We start from the raw sequence: 10,841 nt of genomic DNA on the forward strand, positions 1-10,841 counted from the left end.
ATTTTATCTAATGTGGTGTCTTTCAGTTGAATTTGAGTTATAGCTTCCCTGATTCCCAGTCAGCACATATAAAGAGTTGTGAGGCTTGTAGTCCACTCTTACCTGGAAAAGGCAATTGATAGAATAACACTGCATACAAAAAAACAAAACCATCATAAGTCTATCTGATCCTGCAGGTTTCTATTGAAAGTTGCTATACTTTTGAAATTTATTGATGTCAATGGCTGCAAAACACATCTAGTTTTTTAAAAAAATTATTTGGCTCTTCAGGTTTGATGAGGTCTGCACAGGAGCCAATCATGAAATGCAGCTTGTTCATACATATCTTGATTGTCATAGCTACTGTTCTCTTGACAGACTTTGGGTAGAATCACAGTCAAGCCAATGTAGATCCACAGTGTACTGACAAAGGAGCCTTGGAGAGAAATAGCTTGCAACAAGCATGCAACTTTTTCTTAACACTGCAGCATCCTGCAGTGAATTCTGGGGAATCCTGGATTCTGGGAGTTGAAGTCCACACATCTTAAAGTTGGTTGACATTGAGAAACGCTGATCTTACAGGATGTTTTGCCCTTAGAACTGGCATCAGCTGTTTGCAGTGATAGGCCAGGCAGTCAGATTCGTGTCACAGATTAAAATGTAATTGCTTTGCATGCATACAAAATAAATGGTTGCCCTAAAAATGAAAATATTGCTGCAGCACGGTTGAGGAAAGGGAGGCAAAAGTATGTTCATGCAAAATGTCACTTTCCAGTGCAGATCTACTGTAATCTAGGCGTCCTCTTGTTTAAGTTTAAGATGCCGCTGTTTCTTTAGACAGACTTCATAAAACAGGCTAATTGCCTGTTTCAAATATTAGAGATTCATCCCATTCTTCCTGCAGTATCTTAATCCTTTGTAGCCTTAGCCAATGGAAGCTGACAAATGATAGGTGTTACTTATTTTAGAACTTATGACAACTCCTGTGTGGAGCGCTATAGTAACCTTCAGGTGACTCTACTTCTGGTTGACTTGGAAACTTCACAGAAAGTTCTGGCCCTGGTAGAGTCAGAATGTACTTCTCAGTCAGCCTCGGTGCTTAGGTCCGCTGAATGGCTGCCCAGGACAGAGAGGATTCTGCGGGGGGGACGGGGGGGGGGACAGCTATAATAATGTGAAGCTTATGCTTTTTGCTTAGGTGAAGCTACAAGACATGGGAAATCTGTATCATCTGCTTGCATTGCAGTATTCTAATATAGTTTCAGTTCCCAAATTTCTGTATGTGACTACTTTAATCCTAAATGTTTTTTGACAATAACTATGTTTCATATTTTTACAGATTGTGATGATAATGATGATATATTGATGGAGGTTGCCTTGGAAGAAGATTGGTTTGATTTTAAAACTGGGGGAAGAAACCTCTGTTGGAAGAAAAATCCAGTCCGGTTCCAATCCGGAGAAAGGTGCTGGAAATAAAATGGAGGCCGATTAGAAGAGAAGGACTCTGTTTAGTGATGAGCAGAACTAACCACAGCAGGCAGTTCTGGGACAATTGACAAATTGGTTTGATGAGTGCATGGATTTTTTTATAGGGTTCTGAGATGCTGCAGGGGAATGTGCAACGTAGGGAGTCTGGTGTCTTTTGCTATTCTAATGGTGGTGGGTTAATCCTATTGCATCCTAAAAGTCATGTCCTGTTCTTAGAATTTGGGGGTGGGGCGGGGGGTGGGGGTGTAAATTCTTAATCCATCTGGGCCTGAAGATGATTTGTTTGTAGATAGGCTGGCCTGGATTTCTTAATGGGCACTGTTAGAAGAAGAAACTTTTCTTCTGCGTTCAGCTCCAAGTGGGGAAAAAGACACTGGAGACATGGAAATTGAAATTTAATAAATTTGTATGCCGCCCAATCCCGTAGGACAGAGACAAGATAAAAAGTTAAAAATTAGGAATAAAAAGATACAGTTTTTTAAAATTACACACCATCCATTCTGTCTAGATGGGGCTGGACATTGTTTAGCAGCCCCAGGCTTGCCGGAACAGCCAGGTCTCGGTGGCTTTTCGGAAGGCCGAGAGAGTGGGAAGGGTCCGGATCTCTACGGGCAGATCGTTCCACAGGGCCGGTGCAGCTACAGAGAAGGCCCTCCCCCCCCCGAGGGGCCGCCAGCCGGCATTGTCCGGCCGACGGCACCCGGAGGAGGCCCAACCTGTGAGATCTTGTTGGTCGTTGGGAGGTATGTGGCAGGAGGCGGTCTCTCAGGTAGCCAGGTCCTAAGCCATGTAGGGCTTTAAAAGTAACGACTAGCACCTTGAAGCGCGTTCGGAGACCAATAGGGAGCCAGTGCAGCTCGCGGAGGATGGGTGTAACATGGGTGTGTCTAGGTACACTCGATATCGCTCGCGCGGCTGCATTCTGGACCAACTGTAGTCTCCGAACACTCTTCAGGGGCATCCCCATGTAGAGCGCATTACAGTAATGGAGGCTGCTTGGAAAGATGGTTTAATGGGGGACAGGACCACATGACTTGAGGTCCTGAACAGAAAAGGGGAGGGGTCTTTGTTATGTAGAATAGACTGGCCCAGGCTTTTTAAATGGCCCATTAACAAAGGTGGGGGCTATTAAGAATGAGTCTGTTTCATGCCTAAAAAACATGTTTCTCCATTTCTGATCCAGGGAAATATAATTTTCTGCCTTTTCAATATTTCCCAGGATATTTCATTTCTCTAGGAGAGGGGTGGGTTTTAACTTCCGACAGCACAAAATATCCCTCTCTTCAGGCATCTGCTGGAGGCTGTTAAGAAAGACAGAGGCTGCTTTCTGCTTTCTGAGAACATCTTTCTCCATTTCTCCTTTGAGGAGAAATATAATATTCTCCTCAATATTTGAGGAACTATCATCTGCCTCTTTTAATATTCCCCCAAATATTTCATTCTTCAGGGGGGGCACTTCCCACACATCAATGACTTGTGCTCTGCTGAGGCCACGACAGGACTCTGATAGCTGAAAATGCGAATGGATCTGGAAGCTCTGGTGAAAAGCCAAGAAGCATAGTAGAAAAAAAGTGAGACTAAAAGTCAACACTGCATAAAGATCAGAATCGTGGAGGTTTTCCCTGCAACTCAGTAGAGAAATAAAAATGGGACCTTGAAGAGGCAGAATAGAAGGAATTTCGATACTTTTAATATCATGGACAGTCAAGAAAACAGATGGCTCATGGAGCAAATCAATCCAGAATTTTCATTCAAAGCAGAGACGAAAAATAAACTTTCGACACAAAATGCAAAGACAGAACTTTCTTGAGCAATCTGTAAAGCTGGTCAAGAAGGAATGGAAGGAAGGGCAACCAGCAGCAGAGTGGGTGGACTTAATTATAGTGATGATGGATTCACTGTAATTGAAAGTCTAGCTATGTTCTGATCCACCAAGAGTTGACATCAACTTGATGGCACATAATCAATCAGTCAATCAGTCAATCATTATGTAACAGGTTGTCATGTGACAAAGATCCTGCTGCCTAAAGAAAATAGCAACACCAATCTAATGGAATAAATGGCGCACTCCAAAAGAAATTTCCTGCCAATAGTTTTTAATGTCTAATCTCTCCATTAAAGTGGCATCGTTTGTGGATTTATAGGAAGGGAAAATATTTATAGACAAGATCCTGTGTAAGCTGTATTACAGTTATATGGACATTCTTATTGGATGCGTTCTGAAAAGGAATATATAATTTATTTAGCCAATTCTCAGATTAAATCTGCAATTATCTATTTTACAGGCAGATACCAAGTTCTTACCAAGGTTTTTATCCAGGGCTCCTTGTAACCAGGGAGGGCCTAACTCACGTCATTCTGAAGACATTATTTTAAATAGAAATCAGCTTGGGAAAGTCAACCAGCATTTCTGGTTGGCCTCCGTCCAACGCAGCCCTTCCCTTAAACTGCCAAGCTAAAATCAACACAACTAAAATTCCACAGCCACCTGTATTCTGGATTTCTCATGACTCAGAGCAACACAAGGCAAGATGACTGTGGCAGCGTATATTAAATATTACACCAGCCCTCTGAGTGCAAGTGGGTCAGGTGGTTTACACTTCTTTGCCTTAGGAAGCTAGGCCGCTGTTTTAGGTTGATCTGGCATTTGTCAAGCAAGCCTGTTAGAGCTGCATATTTTTATTTAAAAACACTGCTTTTTGTTTTTTATTAATCTAGGGTGCAGGTCATGCACGCATAGTAAGAAGAATTGCTCTTATGTTTAAGATTATTCTACACGTACCTATATTTACAATGTTTACGTATGTACATATCTGCTACATATCATTTCCTTCAGGGACAAGCCATCTTATGTCCCAAAGGTGCTTTTTCAAGAGGCAACTGGACTTTCTGGTTTTTCTTTAAAGACATTTTGCTTCTCAACCAAAAAGAAGCTTCTTTAGTTCTGACTGGAGGATGGTGGGGAATAGAAGGATTCATACTCCTTGCAGACAGCTGGTCCTTTGATAATCATGGTAATCATGTATCTTTGGAAATGTGCTCACCTGCCTGCTGAAAAAGGACAAAATGATAATGGAGGTGATAGAAAAATGAACATGGCTATCTTCAGTATATGATCAAAGAAATCAAGCTGGTGGCCACCAATAGCTCTTCTTTCCCATTTTTTGTGTCACTCACATTTCAGCTAATGTCTATAATCCCATTTCCATATTCCGTATGGATTCACACAGACTATCTTGTTTCGTTGAATGTTTGTTATTGACTTAGTGTACTGAACTCAGCTGGACCATTTATAAATCACGGCTTAGCATTAGTAGGTTTGGTAAAACCCATCAAATTGTGGCTTATTCAAAACAAACTATGGAAAAACAGAGCACAGCACAATCGGTAGTCCTACTTGTTACTTAAAAGTAGTATGGAAAGGCACCCTGGGGCTTCATAATCACTAGGCTTCTAATATTCCTTCTCCCAGCTTGATAAGAACTTTACAACACTCAGAAGACGGAGCACTGATTGGTAATAGTTTGATTGCCACAATAGGCCCTAAATATTGAGGTTTTTAATTGTTCTTGCCAACATAGCTTCCCTACTTTTGGGGGGGGGGAATCAAGCATGCATCCAATCTTTGTCCGTCACTGGGACCAGAGGTTTAGTCTTCCAAGCTTGTGCTGGAGCCCATCCTCAGGGAACGTCTCTCTCTCTACCAAAATGTGCATTCTGGTAGAGAGACGTTCCCTGAAGATGAGCTCCAGCACGAATCTGACCACTTGGGAGACTAAACCTCTGATCCCAGTGACTGACCCAGATTGGATTCTGCAACATTATCCCAGGATATGTATATTTGCCTTCATTCATGGAATCAAGCATGCTTTGATGAACTAGCAGTACACATCTTCAATGCTGTTATTGCTCTCTAGACTAGAAAAGTCTAATTCACGTATTTGACATCATCTCAAGAGATGCCTTGGAATTTCCATTCATGACTCAGATGTTACATTATTCCTGTTTACAAAGTATTTTCCAAAACTTTCCACAATAGTTGCTTTATTCTGGGATATGGAAATCACCAGTGCTGAGCAAGATTTACCGTCAACTGTTAAATAAAATGAATATACAGGTGAAATTCAAAAAATTAGAATATCGTGCAAAAGTTCATTTATTTCAGTAATGCAACTTAAAAGGTGAAACTAAGATATGAGATAGACTCAGTAAATGCAAAGCAAGATAGTTCAAGCCGTGATTTGTCATAATTGTGATGATTATGGCTTACAGCTCACGAAAACCCCAAATCCACAATCTCAGAAAAATAAGAATATTGTGAAAAGGTGCAATATTCTAGGCTCAAAGTGTCCCACTCTAATCAGCTAATTAAGCCATAACACCTGCAAAGGATTCCTGAGCCTTTAAATGGCCTCTCAGTCTGGTTCAGTAGGAATCACAATCATGGGGAAGACGGCTGACCTGACAGTTGTGCAGAAAACCATCATTGACACCTCCATAAGGAGGGAAAGCCTCAAAGGGTAATTGCAAAAGAAGTTGGATGTTCCCAAAGTGCTGTATCAGAGCACATTAATAGAAAGTTATGTGGAAGGGGAAAGTGTGGAAGAAAAAGATGCACAAGCAGCAGGGATGACCGCAGCCTGGAGAGGATTGTCAGGAAAAGGCCATTCAAAAGTGTTGGGGACTTTCACAAGGACTGGACTGAGGATGGAGTCAAGAGCCACCACACACAGACGGATCCTGGACATGGGCTTCTAATGTCGTATTCCTCTTGTCAAGCCACTCCTGAACAACAAACAACGTCAGAAGCGTCTTCCTTGGGCTAAAGAAAAACAGACCTGGTCTGTTGTTCAGTGGTCCAAAGTCCTCTTCTGATGAGAGCAACTTTTGCATCTCATTTAGAAACTAAGGACCCAGAGTATGGAGGAAGAATGGAGAGACACACATTGCAAGATGCTTGAAGTCCAGTGTGAAGTTTCCACAGTCTCTGTTGATTTGGGGAGCCATGTCATCTGCTGGTGTTGGTCCACTGTACTTCATTAGGTCCAGGGTCAACGCAGCCTTCTACCAGGAGATTTTGGAGCACTTCATGCTTCCTTCCGCAGACGAGCTTTATGGGAATGCTGACTTCATTTTCCAGCAGAACTTGGCGCCTGCCCACATTGCCAAGAGCACCAAAACCTGGTTCAATGACCGTGGGATTAGTGTGCTTGATTGGCCAGAAAACTCGCCTAACCTGAACCCCATAGAGAGTCTATGGGGCATTGCCAAGAGAAAGATGAGAGACATGAGACCGAACAATGCAGAAGAGCTGAAGGCCACTATTGAAGCATCCTGATCTTCCATACCACCTCAGCAGTGCCACAGGCTGACAGCTTCCATGCCACGCCACATTGAGGCAGTAATTGCTGCAAAAGGGGCCCAAACCAAGTACCGAGTACATATGGATGCTTATACTTTTCAGAGGTCCGATATTGTTCTATGTACAATCCTTGTTTTATTGATTGCATGTAATATTCTAATTTTCTGAGATGGTGGATTTGGGGTTTTCATGAGCTGTAAGCCATAATCATCACAATTATGACAAATCGTGGCTTGAACTATCTCGCTTTGCATGTAATGAGTTTTATCTCATATATTAGTTTCACCTCTTAAGTTGCATTACTGAAATAAATGAACTTTTGCACGATATTCTAATTTTTCAAGGTTCACCTGTATGGTAGCAGCCGTAGTCAATGTGCCCTACTCTGCTCTTTTGGGGACCCAAATGTTTTCTGCAAACAAAAGAACAAAAAGACCACAGCAGCTTCCCTGTCTTGGAGGATCCCCAGAGGACGGGCAGGTGCTGAAGAGGAAGGCCAGGTGCAGATTTCAGCTCCGCTCTCATCACCCAATGAATTTGCAAGCTGCGTTTATTTTATAAATTTGCCTCTCAGATTGGGAAAGATTTTGAATAGCATATCATTGTATTTTGCATATTTTTCCCTCTCTAACATCCATTGAAATTTGATGGCATTTTTCTGTTTGTTTTTAAGGAGATTTCTCTCTCCAAATGAAGAGCAGAGGTTGGGTGACGCACACGCAGCTGCCTGCTCTGAATAATAAGGCCTGTCCAAAAGTCCACGAGGCGACTCAGCAGTTGCGTTTCTGAAGTGAGTAATAGGTTGAAATCTCAGACATTCTGATTCCAAGTCATTTCTCCACATCCTGCCTTCTTCTGCCCACATCATTTATTGAAACAGTATTAATCTCAGATTTAGGCACTGGGTCTTGAAAAATAGATTGCATTTAACTGTAGAAATATTGTAGCTTTTAAAGTAGAAGATTATTTACATATGATAATTTATTATATGGTAGATTAAATTAAGAGAAGAACATTTTATGAATCTTGGCTTTTTTTAGTGTGTTGCCTAGTAGCGTTTTAAATTTTTTTATAGATTGGTGTTATTTGTTAAAACTTATGTTTATATTGTTAATATTTAAAAGAAGTACTAAAAGAAAGTTGGAGGTCATTTATATTATATTTGTTTGATGCATATTTTTGATCACTTTTAATTGGCTTTGTTAGTCTCTTTCCCTTTCCATGTTAATGTGTAGTTTGTATTTTAATGTTTAATGTTGGAATCTAATAAAAATATTAGAAAAAGGATACTTTTCATCAGCCAAGAAAAATAAAAGTCTCAAAAAAGAAAAGGGACTTTGAGAAAGATGACAGAGTTTTTAAATGCTTAGGTAAAACTAAGTGCATATTTATAAATTGTTGCTGAAATATGAAATATGTTAAAATGGATGAATAATTTTGAGAGGTGTAATTATATTAAACCAATGTAAAGGCTATGAGAAAAAAATAATAACATTTGCTCCAAACTACAATTTAATTGGTACAAAATGTTCTGCAGATGGCATGTAACTCTGTCGGCAACAGCTAAGGCAGATAAAGCATTTAACAATTGTTGGAAATGTTATAACAAAGACGGAACATTTTACCACTTATGATCAGGCAAAAAAAATAAATAAATCCCCAACCCCAAATCCCAAGTATTTGAAAGAATTACATCAAACGTCCAAAATGCTCTAAAAACAAAATTTGAACTGAAATTACAAGCACAATTCCAGAAAACATAAATGAAAAAATATACAGTTTAATAATACATTTGAACCACTGCAATAAGGCACCTAGCACCAAATTGTAAGAGAGATACTTTTTCTATTCTTGTCGGCTTTAAGATATGTGGACTTCAATTCCCAGAATTCCTCAGCCAGGAAGTTGATGTCTACCTGTCTCAAACTTGCCAATGTCTGAGGAAATTTGGGAGTTGAAGCTCACACACATCTTAGAACAGGGAACATGAAGCAACACTGCGTAAAGAGGGGCTCTGTTCTGCGGGCTTTGCAACCGTCGTGCCTCTAGAGTTAACTGTGACTTTATATAGAAAATATAAACCTCTGGAATCTTCTATGCTTCAAAACTGGCCAAGATGACTCTGCCTGAAAAAGTCTTCCAGGTGTAAGCCAGGTGTTTCTAGCTGTTGACGAGCAGGAACGGCAGGCACTACAATCACTGCTCTCTTAATCGAGCTGAATTCCCCACACCTCAGCCTTCGGACTGCCTGATGCCATTAATGCCACAAATGCCAGTTCAGCCATTCCGGTAGCGGAAATGTTGAGAATGGGGAGGGATTGGTTTTTTTTTTGCAGTTTCCTTCCCCTGCCACACCCACAGAGCCTCTCCCACAGAACCAGTAGCAGAAAAGATTGAATCCCAATACTGGCCGGTTCCATAAGCAGTGAAGAATATCAGGAGGGAACAAAATGGAAAGAGGAAGAGATGTAGGGACGGCCAAGGATGAAGCTTTAGATTCAGTCTACAAATCAGTGCTGTGGAGCAATGGCCCCCAACCTTTTGGGCACCACGGATCGGTTCCATTCAGAGAGGTTTCTCTGTGGACCGGAGGAGCCGTGGTTTTGCATGCTGCCTGCATCCTGCAGATGGGGCGCCACTTGTTTGCGTGGACGGGTTGTTGGGGTACCCCGGACCGGTCCCAGTCCATGGACCACGGGGTGGGGACCCCTGCTGTAGAGAGAAATAAACACCAGAGACAGTTCTCGACTTAACAATCCACAATTGGTGCCAGAATTTATTTTGCTGAGCAATGCGTTTGTTAAGTGAGTCACACCTAATTTTACAACCTTTCCGCCACTGTTGTTGAGCGAACATTACAATTGTTAAGTGAATCCTGTGGTCATTAAGCAAACCCAGCCATCCCCATTGACTTTACTCGTCAGAAGCCAGCTGGAGTGGTTACAAATGGCAATCATATGATCCTGCAAACATGCTGATTGCCAAACACCTGAATTTTGATCACAATTTTGAGTGTGGGGATGCTTTGAAGATTGTAAGTGTGATGACACAGTGTACGTCCCTTTTTTCAGAGCCAAATAACGTTGAATGTTCACTAAATAAATAGTTGTAAGTTGAGGACCACCCGTGGGCATTAAAAAAAAACCCTAGTAGTATAGTATAGTAGTATAGTTTGCCATTTGTAATATTTGACAGTGTCAGAAAACAGATAGGCAGTAAGCTCCTATTCATTATTTAGAGATATTTCTTGGTTTGGGTCTAGATCAGGGATCCCCAACCCCCCCCCCCCCCGGGCTGTGGCCTACTACCAGTCCTCAGCCCATTCGGCACTGGGCCACATGAGCGCTGGGTATTCTCGCACATGTGCACAGCTCCACTTGCATGAGTGGTGGTCGCTTTTGATCACGCGCAAAGTTCCATTGGTTCAAGCAGCGGGCGCTTGTACTCATGCACTAAACTCACACAGAACCATCCTTCCCCCCCCCCCCTTGCTGGGCCGCCAAGCCAGAAAGGTTGGGGACGGCTGATCTAGGTAAAGACTGTCCCCCAAGGCCCAAATTATTCCAACCTCAGAAATTAATCTCTTGGTTTACTGGATCTACTCATATAGAGTTTTAGCAGCAGACAAATATGCCTATTGAAAAGATACATAAATAAGTCAATAAATGACATATTCTGTTTACAGTACTTTGATTACTTTTTTATTCTTAATTATTGGCATGAACCTTCCTAGTACTTAACTGTTTCCTAGGAATGGGCCAACTAAAAATAAAATAAAAAAGCTCAAAAGAGTATTTATCTGACTTTATCAGTGCTTTAACCAATGAAGTCTTCCAAAATGCACGCCCGTCCAGTCACATCTCACGGGCTTCCTGATTTATTTCACTGTTTGTATTTTTAGTGTAGCTGTAGCTTGCCTTTACAACGCTGTTTGTGAGTCAGAGATTTGATGTCATTCGCACAGCTGTGCGTTTATTGTATGATAAATATATTTTGCAAAAATGGTTAGCTC

The sequence above is a fragment of the Thamnophis sirtalis genome, unplaced genomic scaffold (assembly GCF_051295495.1).
Source record: "Thamnophis sirtalis isolate CommonGarterSnake01/CBP01778 unplaced genomic scaffold, rThaSir2_p1.2 scaffold_11, whole genome shotgun sequence".
Classification (NCBI taxonomy): Eukaryota; Metazoa; Chordata; class Lepidosauria; order Squamata; family Natricidae; genus Thamnophis; species Thamnophis sirtalis.